Source organism: Acanthopagrus latus, chromosome 7 (assembly GCF_904848185.1).
Source record: "Acanthopagrus latus isolate v.2019 chromosome 7, fAcaLat1.1, whole genome shotgun sequence".
Classification (NCBI taxonomy): Eukaryota; Metazoa; Chordata; class Actinopteri; order Spariformes; family Sparidae; genus Acanthopagrus; species Acanthopagrus latus.
The window spans coordinates 1,493,577-1,516,718 of NC_051045.1; the positions used below are offsets into that span (position 1 = coordinate 1,493,577).

At 45.8% G+C, this 23,142-nt stretch overlaps 2 protein-coding genes and 1 pseudogene across 2 annotated transcripts in view; 1 reads left to right on the forward strand and 2 right to left on the reverse strand.

Annotated features, from left to right (window-relative positions):
• The window catches only part of LOC119022455, a 131,105-nt pseudogene extending 118,646 nt beyond the window's left edge, over positions 1-12,459 (reverse strand).
• The window catches only part of LOC119022489 (putative C-type lectin domain family 20 member A), an 826,153-nt gene that overhangs the window by 601,722 nt on the left and 201,289 nt on the right, over positions 1-23,142 (reverse strand). The gene's annotated exons all lie outside the window — the stretch shown is intronic.
• The window catches only part of LOC119022462 (macrophage mannose receptor 1-like), a 409,060-nt gene that overhangs the window by 211,836 nt on the left and 174,082 nt on the right, over positions 1-23,142 (forward strand). The gene's annotated exons all lie outside the window — the stretch shown is intronic.

The window sequence follows — 23,142 nt, forward strand, 5'->3', positions numbered from 1 at the left end:
AACACGGGCCGCTCTTCAGCTTTTAGATCTACTTGACGTTTGATCAGGTGACTCTCTGACCCCAGGAGATATATAACCAGTGTAAAGCTGGCTGAGCCTTTGAAACACAACAGGAACAATGACACAGTGTTTATGCAAAGTTTAATGTGCTTTCATTTCAATATGGATGCCATAAATAGAAAACTGATGCTGAACTACTTCAGGATTCTGAGTTGCTACATGCAGGTCTGTGTCCCCTCAGATGAAATGTTTGAACCTGTCACATCCTACAATATTCACTGCTTCCTTGTGTGTGTGTATGTGTGTGTGTGTGTGTGTGTGTGTGCGTGCGTGTGTGTGTGTGTGTGCGTGTGTGTGTGTGCGTGTGTCTGTGTGTGTGTGTGTGTGTGTGTGTGTGTGTGTGTGTGTGTGTGTGTGTGTGTCCTGCTTCAGCCTGAGGTGCTGCAAGATAAATCTGCGTGCGGGTGTTTTGCATTTTGCTGCATCACGGCCGATACAAAGAATCAGTCAGAATCCAGTGTAGGCAGCGCTGCAACATGCTGTCATGCCTCCGTGCCATAATCTGCCCCAGTGCAGTGTGGGATTTATTGGATCACAGTCAGTCACTTGAAGAGGCAGCAAGCAGCCGATTGTGCTGTGCGATTTCATAACGAATCAGAGTTATCTTCGCCGCTGTCAGACTGCATCACTGTTCTCTCTCTGTTACATCATTTGCAAGCCTGAGGTCAGCTTTTTTTCACACGATATCGACGGTACCTGAACGTCCCATGACTCAGGGCTCGGGAGGATTTTTCTTTTTTTTGATGCCTCAAGATGCCTCAAATGAACCCAGATCTCAAAGTCTGAGTCACACTTCTGAACAATCTATTTTACTTTTGGGCTGCGCGTATAAGAGCTCATAAGACAAAGCAATAGTACTATTAAATCTGTCTCCATGAGTCATCACTGCGTTTCCCCAGCCTCCCGTTCTGCAGGTCTGCCGGGAGACTCTCTTCTCTCTGCTCTCCGTGTTTGCAGTGAAAAGGAGGCGATGCTCTGTGTTCCCAGCAGCGGTGCAAGCTTAGCAAAGCCTTAAGCGCTCAGAGCACCGAGTGAGATTAAAAACCATTTCAGCTGTTTTGCCAGAGTGTTGTCCTTCAAACAGTTTTTCACAGTTGCATAGCAACAGCAATCGCCATGACCAGCACTTCCCACAGACAGCAGCTCAGTGTTTCCAGTTACAAAAGGAACGGCCTGGTAGACGCATGGGACAGCTGCAGCCCTGCATCCTGTCGCCTACGGCAGCGCTCAGCCTGCGTACAAAGGCGGCAGCGAGGCTCTCCGTCATTTTCAACACTTGCTGATAGGGTGCTCCTCAGATGCAGTTGCCAGGCAACTAACGAGTTCTGACTGAAACTGCATCCCAAACAACAAACTTACAACAAAAAATAGGAGCAAAAAGGCAAAAGAAGAAGATGCTGAGCCGCCGTGTGAGTGGTTGCCATGGTGATCAGGACAGCAAAAGACCTCACGTTTATAAAAAAGCCCAGCGTGCGTTTTTTTGGGGTTTTTTTTTACGGTCTCAGCAAGAACAACCAATCTTATTGCTTTTACAGAAATATCTGTTACATAACACCCTTCAGGCTTTTGCTCCACCAATTATCAGTGTTAGAGATGTTGTAGTCGTTTAGTTGGTCTGTTTCTGGAGCCTCATGCTCTTCTACTCTCCTGCAGTATATAAATTCCCACAACAACCTTCCACTCTGTAGCCCTATTAACTGATACAAGGATGAAAATTTATCAACCCTGTACATCCACCAACCGCACTCGCATCAGTACAGACAGAACTCACAGCCGCTCTCCTACGGAAGAAGAAAACGCTTCAGTGTTCAGCTTCGACAAGTCACCTCTCCCACGTGTCCGAGTCCAAACGCTTTACAATAAATTACGTTCAAGCACAACAGCTTCAACATAATATCTGTTGCTTGCAATGTTTCTTTGCCAGCGAGGTATCAAGCAGAAAGAAGACGTTTCCAGGTCAGATTTAGCATGTGGGCACATATTTCTAGGCTTACAAAAAAAAAAAAAAACCTGCGTGAGAGAAGCTGCAAAGTTAGTAGCGATCAAAGTCCAAAGGTCAACACGAGTTTTGGCAAAACCAACAGCGGGACGACAGACGTGCAGCAGAGTGTGAGTCTGTGAAAGTTTGTCATATTAACACTGATGTTCTGCAGAATCCATCCCATCAGAAAAGACAGAACTTGATCTCATTATAGCATTTAAATTTACATAATTGTATATTGTGTGCAACATCTGATAAAACCCCCTCAGTATAACTCATGGATATTCAATATGGCGTCCTACGTTATTACCTGTCAGATTCTACTGGATTAAAAGGTGCCAGCCAACATTTTGAAGGCAGAATCTGTTCATGTCAGTCTGCCGCTCAGATCGGTTTTGCCATCATCTCGTGCAACCTTTGGCTTTGGCTGACGTAAGTACACCTTAAACTTAAACTTACGATTTGTGGTGGTGGAGGGTGTGGGCGTGATGGTTGTTGGAGGCGTTGGATCGGTGAAGGCGCTCAAGCCTCTCCTTCTCTTTCTCCACGAAGTTGGTGTTAGTGCCAGTGCTGGTGGAGGGCACTCGGGTCAGCCGGCTGTGGGCCCGGGGTTGATCCCTGGGTGGGATCGGAGGAGGTGGAGGTGGAGCAGGGGCTGAAGACGAAATCGGAGTTGGGATTTGTGTCGGAAGAGAGATGGACGTTGGCGCTGAAGACGGAGCAGGAGCAGGAATCGGGATCGCGGTCATACTGGTGCTGTTGGTGCTGTTGTAGGAGTGGTGGGTGGAGGAGTGGTAGTGGTGCTGATGATGCTGGTGGCTGTGGTGGCTGTGGTGGAGGGGGATGGAGGAGGGAGGCTGGGGAGGAGCTTGGTGTTGGCTGTTGTGGTGGTGGTGATTCTTGCTAGAAATGGACGACGACGTGGTCTGAGTCGGTGGAGGCGGCGGGGGAGGTGGAGGGAGAGGTGGCTCGGGAGGAGGAGCAGGTGGAGGAGGAGCAACAGGTTGCCGGTCCAAACGCAGGTCCTTGTTCTCCTGGCTGAGTCGGTCAAGTTGGACCTCCAGCTCCTCGATCCGGCGCCGCTGCGTTTCTAGAAGCTTCTGCTGGCTCTCGATGATGTTGTTCAGTTCAAGAAGGTACTCCACAGCCCGGTTAGGGCTCTCTGGGCTGCCCTGGCCTGGGCCTGGATTAGAATCCATTACTAGCTTGTCTGGCTAATGGCTAGGTAAACCCAGACTAGTCAACAGCTGGGAAAATACCCCAGTGACCAAGACTTTCTGATGCTAAACTCTTAAAATGCCTTAACGCAGTTGGAAAGATCCTTTCTGAGCGCTGACTCTCAGGTACAGCTGGTGCAGAGGCGAACTCACTGAGCGGTGGCAAAAGCAAACAAGCAACAAGCCAAAAGCTAAAACTAGCACAACTGAATAACCACTAAGAGGAAGCCTAACACAAGAGATCTAAAACTAGTCGGTCTAGTCTACAACCTAAAACCTAAATATCTAAATCACTACAAAACTACTCCCTAAGGCCCTAAACCCTACACCCTAAAAACTAAACTACCCTTCACCCTCCCCCCCACCAGAGGTAAGTGGGGGGGAGAGGACTTTCTCTTCTTTGAGTTCTGATGTGGAGATCAAGATGGACCTCGTCCTCGCTGGCTCCAGTCAGAGAGGTTTATCGAGTCGTCGACCATCCCCTGGTTCAGTCAGGTGTTTCTGTTGGGCCTCAGACCCATGACAGTCAAAAACAGAACCGATACCGAGAAAGAGTTCGACTTGTCCGCCACAAAAACACTGTTGTTCTGTGTGTCAGTGAGTCACTTGTATCCACTCTTTGCACTCCATGCAGAGGATCAGAACTTTGGGTTCCAGAAAGCAGCTGATGAGACGACGGCTGACGGAGACGTCGTTTGTCCCTCTGTATCAAAAGTATTGCACATTATCATTGTTGAGTGACTGTTGATTGTCCAGCATCCAGTACAAGTGTTCTTTCCAAGCGCTGCAGCAGAAACGCAGTCGGCCCGACTACGAACTCCCAAACAAGTTTACAAACCACCAGCTTCCCCGTTGTGCCTCATCATAAAATCCTGGGATCAGAACCCTGTTGTAATCATTTAAGTAAATTAAATTAAAAAAAAGATCCTGGAGCGTTTTCAGTGCAAGAAACAAAATTCAGTTCTGACTCTTTCCATCAACAAAACAGTCTGGAACCAAACCCTGCGAGAAATCAACACAATGCAGAGCTCCACAAAATGAAAACGTAACGTCCGCTGAAGATCATCTTCTGACGGAGGAGAGGTTCACCTCTTCCTGGTCCATGGGTTCACCTGCAGGACTCAGCCTGTCATCCTGCCGTCGGTCTGCCAGAGGAAGTGATACGTAAAGGTTGAATGTCATGTCAGATGTTTGTCTTCCCCCTGGACACGACGAGGCATCTGGGAGTCATCATCATCCTGCTGGCTGGCATATTCAGGTCCGTCTGCATGTCGTCCACCCGTTACATGAAAAACAAGAAAAGAAAGAAAGATAGATGAGAAAATGCCCTCCGCTATTTTATCTTATTAACTTCTTTTACTTTTACTTCTGGCTTGATTTTGATTTCCTGACCTGTTTCTTAACATCCTGTTTATTTTCATCTCTTTTCCGTCAACATTCCTCTGCTCTCTCTCCTGATCCATGGCTTTGTGACTTCCTCTACGCTGTTTTCTGATTTCACGTTGCCTTTACCTTCTCATCTCCATCGCTCCCTTTCATTTCTGGCTCTTTCCCTGTGGTTGCTAGGAGTGCGAGGTCTCTCAGCCCATAAATACCAATGACATGCTCTGTCTAAGCCATCAGAGACGAGAAAAATCATCACACACCATCAGCCTCTCCTCCTACACTCCATCACCATCCCTCCTCTGTCTTCGTCCACCTCTTTTAGACTTTCTCACTCTCTTTCTTTCCATTTTTTTTTCTTTCTGCCACTCAGTTTTAGATCTTTTCCATCTGGAACAATTCAATCTGTGTGCATCGCTGTATCAATGTATCGTGCATTTCAAAAAGACAAACAACAGCTTCAATAACACTGACTCCTGGCTTCGTGTTGGTGCCAGTGTTCAGGTTTTAAGTCTTGGAGTTAAACTGTGAATCTAACACAGTCATCAGCTGAATGCTGGAGTCAAGATTTGGTGATGTTGAGGCACCAGCGATGACCTCAGCCGGCCACTCTATGGATAACGTCACAAACCCAGGGATGCACATATATCGGCTGAACGTCTCAGCTGACGTTCACTTTGCTGACTGATATCGGCAAATAAAGTCACATTCACCAGTGTTAGTGGCTGAAAGAGTGACGCGCTGATTACCTAAGCTAACGTTAATAAGCTATGTGGCGACTGTATGGTTTCACAAGTAGCTAAAGACTTTGGAGAGGTTCAATCAGAACAAACAGAGGTGAATCAGAACAACGAAAGCAGAAGATGTAGTTTTGAAGACGTGAGGCAGCGTCGGATCGTCTGAGTAGTTACATTGTTGAACAACCATCACAGGACTGGAGACGGATGTACTGTAGTGTTTTTAAGTTTTATTCACGTTAAACTGAGTCTCGTTTACAGACTTTCTTCCAGCAAGTAAAGAAACAGGCGACTGAATGAAAACACAGTTGTCAGCTGGGTTATAAGATCGTCAAGGTGTCAATATCATTACGAATAAAACCTTTACTGACATCATATTTTCAGGGTTTCTGGGTAATGAAGTCTCTCAAAACACACACACACACACACTCGCGCACAGACGCACACAAAGGAAATGGCTAGCTATCTGGTCTCTATTGCAAAGCAGCCAAACAGTTTCAGCTTTTATATCTCTTCCCATTAAGCACATTCAATTATTCATGACTCACTAACTGACCACCATCCCTCTCTGCCTCGCTCGCTCTCTCTCTCCCTCTGTCTCTGTCAGGGTCTCTCTATCGTTCTGTCTGGATGTGCTGCTCTCTGCAGACCCTTCATGCCTGAACCGTCCGTTACAAACATACTGTGCGTGAAGTCGAGCAGAAACAGCAGCGTCCTCGTCGCCGTGTGTGTGTGTGTGTGTGTGTGTGTGTGTGTTTAGTAACCGAGCTCTTGTTTTCTCAGACTGAAGGTTTCACCGCCCGACCATCAGTCAGCAGAAGCCAATTTCCCCACCGATAATCTTTATACTCATCGGCACACACAGCCATCTAACATGTACACTGTGGAGAGCCGGTAAGGACACAAGTAAGAGTTGTCAAGAAAACAGAAACCAGCGAATCCAAGCTTCGTTTAAAACTATCGTACTAAAACACTCCCATCTCGAGCCAGACCTCCTCCGAAACTCATTAACACAAACTGCCTGAACACACCGACTGGTGACCTGGAAGCTGCGTTAGCGGCTAGCTTACTACATACAAAAAGCTTTTTACGTCTTATACAATCATGTATACATGAGCAACATATCTGTCACGAGCGATCCTCAGGCTACCTGGCACGACAATTACTCCTGATGACTGAAGGTGCGTGCTTTGGTCTAACGGGATTAGCTTAGCTTAGCTTAGGGTCTGTGTCAAGCCGCCGTGAAGAGCGCCAGGTTTGCAGACAACTTTCCTTGCAGCTAAATTGTGTAATTCCAGCGTCACATGATGCACTGGGGCCCAAAAAGTGGTTTTCCCATAAGTTTACAATGTGAAAGAAGCGTCTGTAAAACTGTGGACACATATTTGTTTTTCACCCTCACAACCACAACATTTGGAAAGTCTAGATGAGCTGTAAGTTGAAATCATTCAGGTAAGCCAATCACGCTACAGGCGCAACACACGCGGAAGATCCAGGTAGTTCAGGTAAGTTGAGCTTTTTTGGGCTTCATGCGAGACTGAACAGCCTCCAGAGGCCGACGTCAGCCAAAGACACAACATCTGTTTTCTTGCATTAATTCATTAAATACAATAAAAATGCATCTTCAATAACGCACCAACCCACCTTTAAGTTAATTCTGTATACTGCGATTAGAAAAACGTATTTCCTTGAAACAAGTTTTCTTGAAATCACTTGTGCCGAAGAATCGTCACTTCTCAATGTTAATCAGTGATTACATACATTAATGGGAACTTTGCATACAGGAGCTGCAGCTGTAATTTGGGGAAATTTTAATGGTTTAAAAAATATCAGATAAGAAGAATTCCGTCAACTTCCTGTTTTCAACCCTCTGCATTAATCACCGTGTGTGTCGGAGCTCGTAGTGATGAATCTGCAGCTCCCCTCAGAGTTTTGTTTTCAGAGCTGATCACTTCCTGCTGAGCAGCAAACAGCCGACAGACAGTCAGAGACTCGCTGCTGAACATAGCGAAGCATTTAGCAGCTAAAGAGCCGGGTATACTCTCTGAGGAGGCGGTGGAGACCAAAGTCAGAGCGAACAGAGCGTCTATGTTGGTGTGACGTTCACGAACACGAACAGACGGTGATTACGTGTTTTTGTTGCTCCCAAGAGGTCAGAGACTGTTTTCAAAGTCACTAATGACCTGAACTACAGGACGCCACCTGGATCACACAGGAACATGTGTTTGACTTGAGCGACTCGACCCGTTTACACAAGTTCTGTGCAGAACTGAATCTCTTACTGTACGAGATAATTACATTTTCTGGGGTTTGAAACAGAGCTTGGAAATGAATCCTCGCTCGTCGTGTTAATCATGTTGTCTGCAACAAGCATTCTTCACAATTAATCAAGAAATTAATTGGCAGGTTTAATAATTTATTAAATCAAGAAAAGTAACGGCTGGATGTGTTTTCAGTCAGGAAACATGAAGTGAAGCCTGCGAGTCGCTTCATCAGCGTGTAGGCGGTCTGAACATATTCCGATTTATATTGTTTCAGTTTAATTTAACAGCAGCAGAAACTGTTTTAATTGGCCAATTTTACAGTCATGTTATCTGCCCCCTCACACACACACACACACACACACACACACACACACACACACACTAGTTCATACAGCCCACACATATTTTACACACAGCACGCACACGTGAAACACACCACATGTGCATGCATGTCATTCTGAACAGTTCACACATGCTGCACATACACACTCACACATTATAGTCCTTATGGCCTATATAGCCAACACACACACACACACACACACGCACACACACACACACACACACACACACACGATGCAGCACTCAGAAAAAAAAGGAGCGAAAGGAATAAAAACCAGGCAGCAGTGTCTCACAGGTTTCAGCGGCTCCTGCAGAGGTGATGGAGGGATGAAGGTGGGGGAGGAGGAGGAGGAGGAGGAGGAGAAGGAGGAGGAGGAGGATTATTGATCCCTGCTCATCCCTCTCTCTCCTCCTCCGCGGCTGCTGTCACCATCATCTCCCTCCGAGAAATAAAAAGCACACCACTGCTGCTCGGCGGATTTTCCTCTCTGCTTCTTCTTCTTCTTCTCGTTTGTGATCAGATTATGATCAATCTGATCCCTCCTTCTTTCCTCCTCTCCTCCTTCACGTATTCCTCTGCTGCAGGCCCAGATCCTCTCCTCTTCCTCTTTCTTCCTCGTTTTCTTCTTGTTGCCGAGTCAATCTCTTTCTAATTATCATTCCTCTGCGTCTGACAGCCGAGCGATCCGCTGCTGCAGCGCCGATGATGCCCCGCTCGCTCTGCGTGTGAACGGACGGTGTTTGGTTGTTATCACTGCTAAAATATTAGTTTTTTTCTCCTTCGCTATTCTGCTGTAGAAGGAAAGAAGAGGAGGAGGAGGATGAGGAGGGAGGGAGGGGAGGAGGTGTCGAGCCCAGACGGGCTGCCTGGATGGATGGATGGACGGAGAGAGGGATGGAGGAGGTGCAAACAGAATAGTGGTGAAGGAAGAGGGAGAGAGGAGGGAGGAGAAGAGTGTGTGTGTCGGCAGCAGAGTGGAGAAACGCGCACCGTCACGCAGCGACGAACACCGAAATCCCGTCAGCGGCGGGTTACCGCACAGCCAGCATCACACGGCAGGATGTGAGAGGCTGATGGAGCTTTTTTTAAAACATTGTAGGAAAATTACAGAGAGATCATTACATCACGAGTCACGAGGACACACATCACTGAACCCAGATCAGATCCAGACCAGATCCATCAGGAACATCACATTCACAGATGCTGAAGAACAGAGGTTCAGGATCATGACCTCAGTCAGCACTCAGTGTTTTCTCACCGTATAAAACCAGAAGTTCCTACGTAACGGACGAAACAAAACCATGATGTGTGACACCAAACTACACAAACTACATCCTGCTCTGTGATCACGACACCAAGTCTGCTTCCGTCGAACCAAGTGTTAAAATAAAACATACTCAAGTAATCAAGTAAAGTAACACGTATATTTACTGTGTGTATATTTGCCTCCAGTTGAAGAATGAAGTGACATGAAATTGGACCTCAAACTCGTACTGATGTCGGTGTTTCCCAAACATCGGCTGCACTTGGATGGAAAATTAAGACTCAGCAAGATGAAATCCTGAGACGAACCATCTGCCCTCCACCCGCCTCATCACACACGGCATCACGCAGCAGCACTTTACTTCAGTGTTTCCCACACATACAGTTATTTGTGAACATTGGCCGCCACTTGCAGATTTTCTATTTTTGGAGCTGCGGGCCGTTGTCCCTCGCTCAAGACACCGCACCCATCAGCGAATAGCATGATTTTTACTCTGATGATGCTGGGTCGTATTTAACACAGTTGGCTCGACCAGAACTTCCTTTCCAAAGACAACGTTGGGCCTCATCATTGCAGTCGAGCCTCCAGGAGCAGCGCCGGGCCTTGAAGTCAGTCTTTTCTAGTGGCCGAGCTGTGTAATTACATCCTTCCACGATGCACTGCAGCCCGTATGTGAACATTTTAAAGGCAGCGTCTGTTTTTGAGCGTCACAGCTCCTGAGCCATTCGGTCCGACAACATTTGCCAACAGCGCCTTTTTTTCTAACGAGTGACTCATGACGACACACTCACATCTCTTCTGACAACAGCGCCGGAGTCCGAGGACCTGGACACTTAATAAAACAGTCGATACATAACAAGAAAGTGCAGCACATAAAAGTCCAGACGAGGTTGGAGATCATTTAGAAACTGTCATCATCACAAAGTTAAAGCACCAGAGAGCACGTTCGTCTTTACGATGCTCCTGATGAACAGAACATCATCTGCAGATGATCCTAACACTGATCTAACACTGCTGTCATGTAATACCAGAGACAACATCCACGATACCAACTGTAAACTTTACAGGTATAATATGATAAGATGTCGTACATACAGAAAGTTATCAGTCATTATAACTGTTGCTGCTGGGATGTTTTATTATTACAGACACATCTGGAGCTGGAGTCCACATGTCCCCCTTTAATAAAGTCATGCAGGAGAGACACCTCCACTCGTTCACTCTGTTATTAAACCTGAGAACAACACCTGTATATCACAGAGACACCAGAGCATCTAGTACTTGTAATTTTAAGTCTGTGAGTTTTACATGGCGGACGATCAGAGAGGACATCCGACCTGAAGTCTGTAAGTCTCTCTGTATCATGAGCCCTGCGACACGTCTCACCTGAGGACCGGCTGGTCAGACATCAGCTGTATCTGAACACTGAGGAGCTGGATGGATCCACGCAGCAACTGCAGTCCTCTCCTCCGGTACGAGTTCAGACACCGATACAGTCTGACAGAGTTTATACTATGTAGTGTAAAGTACAAGTTCCTCAAAAGTGTACTGTAACTATTTAATGTTTAATTTAACTAATGTTTGAATGTACTTAGTTACATCCTGACTAGCAGAGTCTTCACAGTCTGTCCTCCAGTACAAGACCAATTTGTTTACATGCACCTTGAGCATGCCAACATTTAGCCAATCAGACGGAGCGCTGGATACAAGGGCCAATCAGCTAGCCGTTAGCTACCCTGACAAAATGAACCGGCATCAGTTTGGTGGTGATTGGCAGGGTGGCTGAGGGAGGTCGACGAAAAGAAACATCACTTCTGCTTTACGGACTCATTCTGGATTCTGGAGAGACGACGTGTTACAAACACTTGTTGCATCTTCAAGACGAAACACAACCAACATCCATCACCAGCTGCAGCACAACCATAAAGACACTGGAGACCTGATTTACCCGGTTCCAGAGTGACGGGAGCATCGGGGCAAGAAGAGGCGGACGAGGTGATGCACGACTCGGGCCGACAGCACCGGCCTGTGTGATGATCTGAGGTTGATTCAGTTGGTCCGGTCCACTGACTACCTGAACGAGCAGGTTCCTCCATCACATGTTCTCCCTCCATGCACCTGCACACTCCAAGAAGCCAACGCCATCGAGACGGGCCACCACAGAGTCCAGACCAGAACCGACCCATTTACAATCTTTAGGATGTTGGACGGAACTGATGTTGTGACGTTATGACAACAATGCAACAGCAGATGTGTGGTCAGAACTAAAGGCGGCCCGGCTCTGACCGGTCACCGTCGGGTGTGAGACTACATCAGACAGCAGGAACACACTGATCAATACTTCTGGACTGTCGGCAGCAGATCAAAGATTTAAACACACACACACACACACACACACACACACACACACACACACACCGGGCCTGTTACAGCAGGACTGCAAGGAGCGTCTGGAGGAACATCATGAGATGGGCTCTGGTCTCGTTCTGACCGCGGTGTTCCGACACTGTGTGACCGGGAAACCAATTAATGGACCGTCAGCGCTAATTAACGATGCCAGCACGAGCGCGCGCACACACACACACACACACACACACACACACACACACACACACACACACACACACGAATCACTACCGTGGGAAAAATAAAACACGGAATTGATAAAGATGAAGTTTATCAGTGATGCAACACACACACACACACACACACACACACACACACACACACGGTCCGAGCGTCCGTCGCAGCGGTTGAACACACCGGGCTGCCGTCGCGCTCGAACACGAGGCGGCTGGTTCTATAGGATCGTACTGATTATGGATCAGAACTCACCTGTGGTTCCGGTCCGTCCTCTGCTGCAAAATAACAACCCTCTCCATCACACACTCTCCCTCACTCTCACTCTCACACACTCTCTCTCTCTCTCTCTCTCTCACACACACACACACACACACACACACACACACGGTCTGTGTCATCAGGAGGCTGCTGGGAGCTGCAGACGGATCCGAAGATCCTCTATGTTCAGCAGGAGCGATCACTCTGTCAGTGAATGCTGTCCGAGCTAACGGTCGGCTAACACGACACACTAATGAAAACATTACAGGAAACTAAACATTTATCTAAATGAATATAGAGAAACAATAAACAAGAATACATTAGCATTAATATTAACATAAATGTAATTTCTGTGTCCAACAGGGACACTGGAGTCCTGTTCAGTTTAATGGGAGCTGCTAAGCTAGCTTAAAGACAGGAAGCAGCTAACCCCAGGCTCACAGGGACAGCGCCATTTTGTATAGTGGCCGAACTGTGTAATTACATGTCACGTGACGCTCTGACGCCCAGAAAGACTTTTCCCCATAGACTTCTATACACATGCTGTTGTCTCAGTTCAGGTCTGCGTCCTCTGAAGGACTCGGCCTCTGTGGTCTGTGAAGGGTTAGGGGTTAGAGTCCTTCAGAGACCTTGTTAACCTGGTCAGCTGCTGTTAAATGTGACGGTCGAGCCTCTGGAGCATTTCCTGGTTGTGTCACCAGATGTTTTACTCTTACGTCACGATTTCTGCCGCCCAGGCCCGCGAATGTGACGATCTACGCCACGCGATGTCACCATTTTCTCTCTTTCTTTCTTCTTTTTGGGGCGCGCAAAGAATCTTGGGATATGTGAGGCCACGAAGGATCGTAGCGGTGCATCCTCCAGAAACAGGGAGCAGAAGGAGCCTCTGGAGGAGCCTTCAGACTGGGACAGACTTCAGATGCTCCTCTGAAGGATGCAGACCTGAACTGAGACGCAGCAGCTGGATGTACTGACCTGTTCCCTCTGTACGTTAGCACGTCCACCATATTGGATTTGGCGGGCAATACAAGCAGACAGGAAAATGAACTAATACTCCTTAACTGTTTTTATATTCAGTTATTTATATTCATTAAAATATTATGGTGCATATAGAAGTAGCCTCCATGAAATGTTATTGTACACAACAAGGGTACAGTTTTCTGTCATGGAGAAAATTAGTTGCAGTTTCTTATTTTGATTTGCAGGCTTGGTTTATTTTTCATCTCAGTGATGTCATTATTAGATGACCACATTAGATCGTTCTATAGAAAGCGCATCCTTTCTAAACATGCAGATTGAGTTAGATGAGGCTGGTTGACCAGGACTGCAGGTGTGTTCGCAGGATGTTTACGACGTCCGTGAGGTGTTGCTGTGATGGTTTCGGAGTCAGCTGGAGTTAAAAATCAGAGCTGAAAAATGTGTCCAAATGAATTCATTCCAGTAGAATTCTAGTAAGAATCTTTCTGAATGTGTTGGACAGATTTCCTCGTTAACAATCATCACGCTTCATCCGTTAAATACATTAATAACAGCTCTGTGAGAGGAGGCTGAAAACTGCCGCAGAGTGAGACCTCGCTGCTTTTCACTACTCTCTGCAGCTCCTTTATCAGCATCCTGTATGCACTTCTGTGGCTGCACCTGCAGCAGCTGCCTCCTCCTCCTCCTTCTCCTTCTCCTCCTCCTCCTCCTCCTCCTGTTCCTCCATCTTTTGCTCCTCATTTCCTTCTTCTGCTTCTCCTCCTTTTCCCACCTCCTGTCCTTCTTTATCCCTCTCCTCTTCCTCCCCTCTCTCTCCTCCCCAGCTTCCTCCTCCTATACCTCTCCTCTCTTTGCCTCCTTTTTCTTCTCCATGTTCTCCTCATCTTCCTCCCTCTCCTCTCCAGCCTTGATTTCTCTTTCTCCCTCTACCCACTTTTTGGTTTTGACTTCCTTCCATTTCTATGTATTCAGGTTACCTAAAACTGGTGCAAGTGGAGAACATAAGGAGGACAAGATGACAGGAGACCATAGTGGGAGACGAGAAAAGGAGGGAGGATGGAAGAGCGACGACAAAAGAGGAGCGGAAAGGAGGCGCGAAGAAGAGAAGAGAGGTGTGGGGGGTGAAGAGGAGTCGAGGAAGGAGGGGATTTGTTCCAGAGTGTCAGAAGGAGGCCGGCTGCTCCACTTTCTTCTCTGACGTCGACCGGAGGCTCGGCGCATAAAGATGACGTCACACCAGGAAACCAGAGCTACATGGACGCCATTTTGGTGCCAATAAAAAGACAGTAAAGACCTGAACTGTCAGATTATCGATGATTGAGCGGACGCACCTGCTCAGGTGTTGGAGAGGAACATGAGACGTGACGTCGGCTTGTCTGAAAAAGACTCTGTGACATACTGATATCATATTATACTGTGTGAAAATATGTGGAAGCACGGGCGCCACCAGAACCTCAGGTGCTCTGAGGTCCAGGTCCAACAGCTTGTCCATCATCACTAAGTCTTTCATGGAAACACAGTTCACCTGTGCATTTCTGTTTTCAGAACATATAATCTTCTCTCCAGTCACCCTTATTTCAGATCGGACCGGAGCGTTATCACCTTCTCACCTTCCTCTCCAGTGACGTACCTGCAGTAAACATTGTGTACCTGGATCTGTCGACAGTGTGTGGAGGGCAACAACAGAGACGAACATGTTGTAGTAGCCCAGTATGGTGAGCCTTCATTGTGTCGCTGGTCTGGATGGAGGTGTGTCGGTTGTTTTGTCCGTTCTTTTTCCCTTCTCCTTCCATTTTGTCATGACAAGGTTTAATCTTTGCATACTGTGCTGACAGAGACTGTGTTTACTGTTCTATTGATGTTTACTGATATTTTTCTGTCAATAAAAGGAAAAAAAAAACAATCACAGAGAGGACATGAACTGTCCAAAACACCAGAACACTTTATTATTTATCATTGAATTATGAGTTTACATGTGTTTTTGTCACAAAGCCAGAAAGAAGCTACAATTTAGAGGCTGTCTATTTTTCAAATAAATCAAATAATAAATCAGATAAAGCTGAGAATAACTGGCTAAAATACAACCAAACAGGTTTAACAGACCTGTTTTACTGTTTTAAAGGTAAATCATTTCTGGACTCGGTGCTGAAACAGCTGCTCACCTCGCTGCGTTACATTCATCGTAATTTTGCTTTTCTAACTGCTATCTTTAGCTCTTTTCTTTCCACAACCCTCCTCCTCTCCTCGCTCTGTTCTGACTCCCACTCTCTCTGTACAAACTGATTAGAATGAGAATATTTCTGTCCAAATTAATGATATACAACTCGCAGCCATCATCTCAGAAAGAGTTCCACTGAAACGTTTCCGATCAGAGCCAGAGAAGTGAATGTTAGCAGGAGTGCTGCTGCAGCTGGGTTCTGGAGTTTGTCCTCTGGGTCAGAACAGAAACCTGCTACTGTGAGAACAAACTGGATCAGGTCGCCAGGCGGTGCAGCCTCAGCGCTACAGACAGTACTACAACAGTGAGAGCTCATGTTGTTAGTGTGGTAACATTCAAAAGATTCATATTCGTTTTATATGTGATCAGGTTCTCTGAGCACTGAAACGCTGTCATTCAACTTATTTTCCAAGTGAAGTCGACAGAATCAGAATTGCTTTTATTGCCGGGTGAGTTCTCATATACAAGGATATACAAACACCACTAAAAATACTTAAAAGACTCAATAAAAGTATAAAATGTGTCCTGATGTTCTCCTCCTTCCCACCTGTAGACCCTCAGGTGTGCACAAGCTGTACGCTGTATATCTGAACTGACAAACATCGTGACTGAACAGTGAGAACTGTAACTGTATGTTTCTGTTTCCAACACGTCCAAAACGAACACGTCGACTGTTCGTGACTCTTAAAACGACATTTACGTCCCTGAAACAACACGACTGTCTCAGTGTACCAGCGAAGTGGAAGATCGTACACTATTTGTTTGTTTCCTGTATGAGTAGCCACGTTACGTACCAGCTGCAGTGTTATGTACACAACGTAACTTTGCTGCAGTTATAATAATCCACTGTTGTTTCTCATTTCAAACTACGTCACCTGACTTCCTCCTTTGCTGCCGTGATAATTAACTGCCTCCACTAGAGGTCACCGCCTAACATGAAGCCACAGTATCGGCTACATTTTCTGATGAGGACGTGCTTTTCATTCGGTCTGTTCCGAGGAAACATTAGATTAGAGGAAAGAAGTCACAGGACGTGACCTACGGAACATCAGTACAACTTCTGCTCACATGTTCACGCTCCGGGTCTCATTGTGTTCTGACTGAGAGCCCCCTGCTGGCAGTCATCACATATTACATACGTAATCCCAAATGATGCTCATGTTATGGAAGCAGACGTTAAGGTATCATCACCTGCACCTTTACAAACGATGTTTCACTGTTTAGCGACACTCTGGCTGCTGTTTGAGCCGACGCTGGATACACCGACCCTCCGCTCTGATTACTACGAGCTCACAGAAGCTTCAGTATTATTATCGGATCATTATTAGTCTCAGAGACTCGGAGCGGCTCGGTCCTCCTCTGCACGCAGAACAGCAGAGAGTTCAGGAGAGTATAATTAGTTGGAGCGATTAGTGGGAGGACGAGGTGTGTGTGGATCTGATGCCATAATTTATATATTGTTGTGTGTGTAGGTGTGTATTGTGATGGTATGTTATAATGTGTGTGTGTGTGTGTTTGTCTTCAGGGACGTGCAGATACAGAAAAGGAGCATCACGGCTGTGATTAAACCTCCTACTGATCTAAGTGCATGTGAACAGATTGATGCGTCCGTGCAGAACGCTGCGTGTTCACGAGTGGGCGACTGTCATGTAAAGAGTGCAGTGTGTGTGTGTGTGTGTGTGTGTGTGTGTGTGTGTGTGTGTGTGTGTGCTGTTCATATATATCTTTTTTTAACCTTTTGACGGACGATTTTCAAAGTAATATTTATAAAACAAAGCTGGTCGATACAGATCATCAGTGTAAAGGTTTAAAGCTGCAGTCTGCTAGAAAGTGTAAACTAACTGTGCTTCTTTTTTTTATTTCTTATTCAAACTCGACACTTTGGGATGGCGGCCGACCCGTTCTACAATCCCAAACCGTCAGCAGCCCCATTCACTCTGCCGTCTGGATGCCGGGATCCTGCACTAATTCTCCTCCTCTCGAGGGCGTGTCGATCGTACAGTCTGATAACTGCACAGGTCCTTCACTTAACTTAATACAGAGACATGTCCCACAAAGCAGCGTTACAGGACCAAATGACAGTAACGTAGCAACTGGAACTGTCTTTGGCAACTTATGACGAAACCAGCATCCGTATGATAATAAACTGTCCACAGGTTTAGATTAACAGAAGGACACCTGGGAAACACCAGCGTCATCATCATGACGTGAACCATCAGGTCTCTTTAGGAGCCGCAGCGCAGCTTTCTGCATGGATTACACAGCGGTTCGTCTTTAAATCAGAGATGCTTCACTCTGTGTGAATCACCAACGGCAGAGAATTGGTGAACCACCGCTGGGGTGTTGATGCAGCTGCTTTGTGTGAGTCTGCTTTGTGAGTCAAAAATCTGCTTTTCTTACAAATAAGACGTGTAGGAGGTGAAATTTGTAAGAAATCGCCAGAATTTGAAGATCAGAAATCATAAAGGGGGGAAGCTGAAACCAGCGGAGGTCAGCATGAAGACAGAGGACACACTACAGAGGTGACTTACACTACAGAGGTGATTTACTCTACAGAGGTGATTTACTCTACAGAGGTGATTTACACTACAGAGGTGATTTACAGCGGCTCTGACCAGGACTATGACTCCGGGGACAGAAGACACATCAGGAGAGGACGGAGAGAGAGAGTCGGACATCATCAGCGTGGAGAGACAGAATATCTTCACATGTTACTGTGAACTGAGGATTGATTTGGACCGAACCAGAGGAGACTGTGGAGACAAACCAGAACTGTTCTGTTCTTGTTTATGTTGAATCGCTCAACCTTACACGAGCAGATACTGACAGAGCGTTCTGTCGTTGCTCACCATTCATTTCGTCCTCATTTCTGCATGTTTTCTGAAAGTTCACGTATACGGGCCAACGGAGCAGAACCTCCAGCTGGTAGGAGGCTGGACGGGGTGAAAAAAAAGTGTCCTGCTTAACATCCAAGCCAATATTAAGGACGCAGGGATGTTGTATGTATTCTTGTACGTTAATGAAGCATAAATTAACATTTAGTGTGGTAAAGCTGAGAAACTTATAGAAGTTTATATCTTTGTCTAATTGTGTTATAGATTATAGATATTGTAGACGTTTGTACTAACATGTGCCCTAATTGACTAATATGGGGAGTGTTTCTGATTTGCTGCAGTCTAACCTGCATTGTGTTTGTAGCGTAGTTTCAGTTTTTGCCTCCAGTCTTCAGTCAGTATCACAGGAGACACCTGAGGTCAGGTGAAACCTCATGTTTCTGCTCGTTAATCAACCCGTGAAGCTCTTCAAGTCGCTTTTTCACAAGATTGTGCTCTAAAAATAAACGTCGACACATTTCTGCTGGAAAGTTTGAACAGTTTTTCTACAAAAGAGCTTCAGAGTGTCCTGATCAGAGTCAGTGTGAAGAATTGATCTATACTGAAGGATGCTTTCTCATTCACAGCGTATGTTTATGATTCCAGACTTGAGCACACGAAATTCATCAACATGATCCATTAAAGAGACGTAAAAATACTCTGAGAGATCGAAACATGTCGACTGCAAACATCTGAGAGCTGCAGTGATCTGCCTCCTCTGTACGTGTGTGTGTGTGTGTGTGTGTGTGTGTGTGTGTGTGTGTGTGTGTGTGTCCTCCATGATAGCAGATGCAGCAGTGTTGGTTCATCACTTTTGTGCTGTTTGCTAATGCAGATCCACCTCTGACCTGAGATCAGTGTGTGTGGGCCGCGGTGCTGCGAGCTGTGTGGGAGCTCAGCAGAGCGCGAGAACATCCACGACTGAATGTACAGCAGAGACGCAGAGACGTGTTTCTCATCAGCTTTACAACAAATACATGGAAATAAAACCGGTTCTGTGGCCGTCGGTGCTGAAAAGTCCGTTCAGGGATCAACAGAAAGAAAGTTTCTCTAAAAATGAATTTGAGCAACTTTTTTAAAAACAAGACAAGCAGACGAGATCTTTGCATCATGTGAACCAGCTGGTTAACATGTTGTGCTTCTCATCCAAACAGATCAAAGTTCATATTTTATTATTTAGTGAATATAAGAAAAAATGATGTTTCTTCAGTTATTGCTGTTTTTTTATTCTTGTTTTTTGCTCTGTCCTTCATGAATCTGTTCATATCGAGTTATCTGACAGGTTGTCACGATGTTTCATCATTTTCTTGCTTCTGTCTGATTTGAATCTTTTCCTACAGGAATCATTAACACTGTCATTGGAGCTAACTTCCTGTCTGTGTTTCAGAGGACCGCCTCTTTATGGAGCTCTCTGTCCTGATTGGATGAAGTGTGCAGGGATACCAGGAAATGTCTTTTCACATTTACTTCATGAGCACGAGGAGAGACGAGTTTACACACCATGTGTAGAGCTGCTGAAAACTTACATTAATATGAAAATATCAGAGCAGTTTTAAATGTTTGTTTTCTTAAACAAATGAAAAAATCTTGACAGTAACTTTTTTATGAGTTACATAAATGTCTCAACATCAACAATAACTTAAATCTTCTCACTTATTATCTGAGAAGAGAGCTTCCAGTTTTCTTACTGAAGTGGTTGCAGGAAGACACCATGTCTCGTTTCAGCACTGATCGGGTTTTGTTCTGTTGTTGGTGGAGAATCTGACAAAGAGACAACCAGGAGGAAGGAGACAAGGAAGAGAGGAAGTGAGTAGGAGACAGATGTAGGAAACAGAAGGAGGAGGCAGGAGGAGAAAATGAAACATGAAGAAGCAGAGCGAGGAGGATGAGGAGGAAGATTTCACTGCCTCTCACTTCTGCTCCACCTCCCAGCCAATCAGCAGCCACCTCTGCTTCCTACACACCTGTTACCTTAAATACACCAACACACACACACTCATCTCCTCACCAACACACACACACACACACACACACACACACACTCATCTCCTCACCAACACACACACACACACACACACACACACACACACACACACACACACACACACACACACACACACACACACACACACACACACACACACACACTCCAGCAGGGTCCCTCCAGCACCAGTCTGGGTCTCTGTGGTTCTGTGCTGCTCTCTGCTGGACTGAACAGAAAGCTGCAGGTTACATAAATGACATTTGAGGCTGTTCTGCTTCACAAAGTCTCTCAAGCAGAAATAAAATCCAACAGTTTGTAGTTTCTGCCACCAGGTGTCTCTTGATGACATCACAAAGTCACGTGGGATCATGTGAGTTCATAAAAAACAACAACAACTCAACAAACAGACAGTAAAGTCATCTGAATGTGGAAAAGTTACAAATATCTTTTATTCATGAAACACCAGCTACATCACAGATTCTGATTATTTGTACAAAATATAAAGCCTGAACCAGAATCAGACTGGATATTACAGACTGGAGAGTACAGTCTGTAAGCAGCCATCTAAACACACCTGAGTCTTTTTATCTTTATCTTTTATCAAGACCCGGGAATGATTCTGTGAGAAATTGATTAAAACATTCAAAAGAATCGTCCGTTTGTCTGGATCTGAACCAGATGTTTGATTCAGTCTCCTGCAGCCGCGTCTCACAGAGACACGTTCTGATGTTGTTGGTTCATCCTGAGACAAGACGAGGGTGAAGAGTATGACGGTGGCGGTGAAAACTCATGCTGAGTCTCAGTTCAGGGTCTGGATCCTCTGAAGGACTCGGCCTCTGTGGTCTGTGAAGGCGAGTCCTTCAGAGACCTTGTTAACCTGGTCAGCTGTTGTTAAATGTGACGGTCGAGCCTCTGGAGCATTTCCTGGTTGTGTCACCAGATGTTTTACTCTTACATCACGATTTCTGCTGCCCAGACCCACGAAAATGATGATCTACGCCACGCGATGTCGCCATTTGCTCTCTTTCTTTCTTCTTTCTCGGGTGTGCAAAGAATCTTGTGATATGTGAGGCCACGAAGGATCGTAGCGGTGCATCCTCCAGAAACATGGAGCAGAAGGAGCCTCTGGAGGAGCCTTCAGACTGGGACAGACTTCAGATGCTCCTCTGAAGGGTGCAGACCTGAACTGAGACCCAGCAGCTGCTGAGTCCTGTCAGCATGCAGGAGCTTCTCTCAGACACAAGGTGGCAGCAGAACTGTTCAACCACAACTGTCCGGTCTGTTCATACTGTCAGCACAGATGATTTCAAAAACCTCACTTCTGTTCCCTTTCTGATTAAAACATCCAAAAAATGCTTTATTGTCTTTCATCATGAAGCAGTTGAATCTGTCGTACATGTAAAACAAACTTTGTTTGAGAGGAGATCAAAATGAAGATCAGTCATCGACAGGAACCTTCTGGTCATGTTCCTGCTCCCCAGAGGACGAGCTCTTGATTTTAACAACCTCGTGACCTTTCCCTCTGCAGCAGCTTCAGGGCAGGTTAATAAAATGTCAGCGGGTGACGGACACAGAGGTCAAAGGTTTAAACCGGTTAGACGTCTCCGGGCGTCACGGCGTCCCGTCTGATCCGCTAACATGTCAGTCAGCAGGAGGTCAGTAAGAAACCAGCAGTGACACCTCGAGCAGCGATCGGTCAGCTGTGAGGAGGCGATGACACGGTTGTTTGGGTTAAATATTAACTGCGTGTCTGTCGGGTCAGAAGATCTGATCAGATGCGTCAGACCGGAAGTACAAAGTAGCTGAGGATGAACTGTACTCGCAATATTTCAGTAAATGTAGTTAGTTACATTCCAGATACTCATCAGAGCACCAAATGTGAATCAATCCGCCGCTGAAAAATAGTCCCCAGCTATAGTCCTGCTGCAGGCCAGGGAGCAGTTTACACACCTCTATAAATATAAATATATGGCATTATTGTACAAACACACACACACACACACACACACACACACACACACACACACACACACACACACACACACACACACACACACTGCATGTTCCTCCTCCTCCTCCTCCTCCTCCTCCCCTCTCTGTGACCTCCCTTTAATTTGCACAGGATATAGATCTGCAGACACCAGGAGGACAATTAACAAGATTTACTTCTTCTCGGACTTAAAGCTCATCGACTCGCTCTCGTTTTTTTCCCATCGTGGGCTCGGAGAGAGTTTTATTGTTTCCTGATGTGAACGCAGCGATCAGACGTCCTGATGTCTGTGTCACTGAAGACGTTCTGTGTCCTCGCTTGACAAAAGACATCTAATTAAAAAAGATCGTCCTCACATTTCAAGAAATATCCTTTTTCTTTATTTCACATTTTTAAAAATATCCACACACGTCTTTACCAAACTTCACACTTTCAGAAGAGACGTTGATGAAACACAAACGTCCTCTCTTCCTTCTTACTGTCCTGTCTTTCTGAAGACTTTCTCATATTTGGTGTCCAAACCTTCCAAACACATCTCACTCACAAGAAAAGAGCTTTTTTCTTTATAAAGTAAAAGTCAAAAAAATATATTCATGTTCTGCTAAAATCACATCGTCACACACGCAGACACACAGAGGAGCAGGAAGTGACATCAGACATCATTCCAGTTTATCTTTTTCATTTTGTTTTTGAATAACTCAGCAAACATAAAGGTCTTTGAATGCATCATACTGAGAAAATAAGTGGCTCCGATTAATTGAACTGATCAGACGCTGAAGCTGTGAGAGACGAATCTGATTCAATATGTGAAATCTGTTATCTGCTTTATTGAAAAGGTCCAATATGAAGTCTGCAGGTGACGGAGTGACGCACGGCAGGAATATAATAATACAAACAAACAGAAGGAGATGAAGTGAGGTGATACAGGAGCTTCATCACCTCCTCCTCCTCCTCCTTCTGCTTCGATTCTCTGTTCTCACTTATTTCTCTTCATCTGATTTATTCTCCT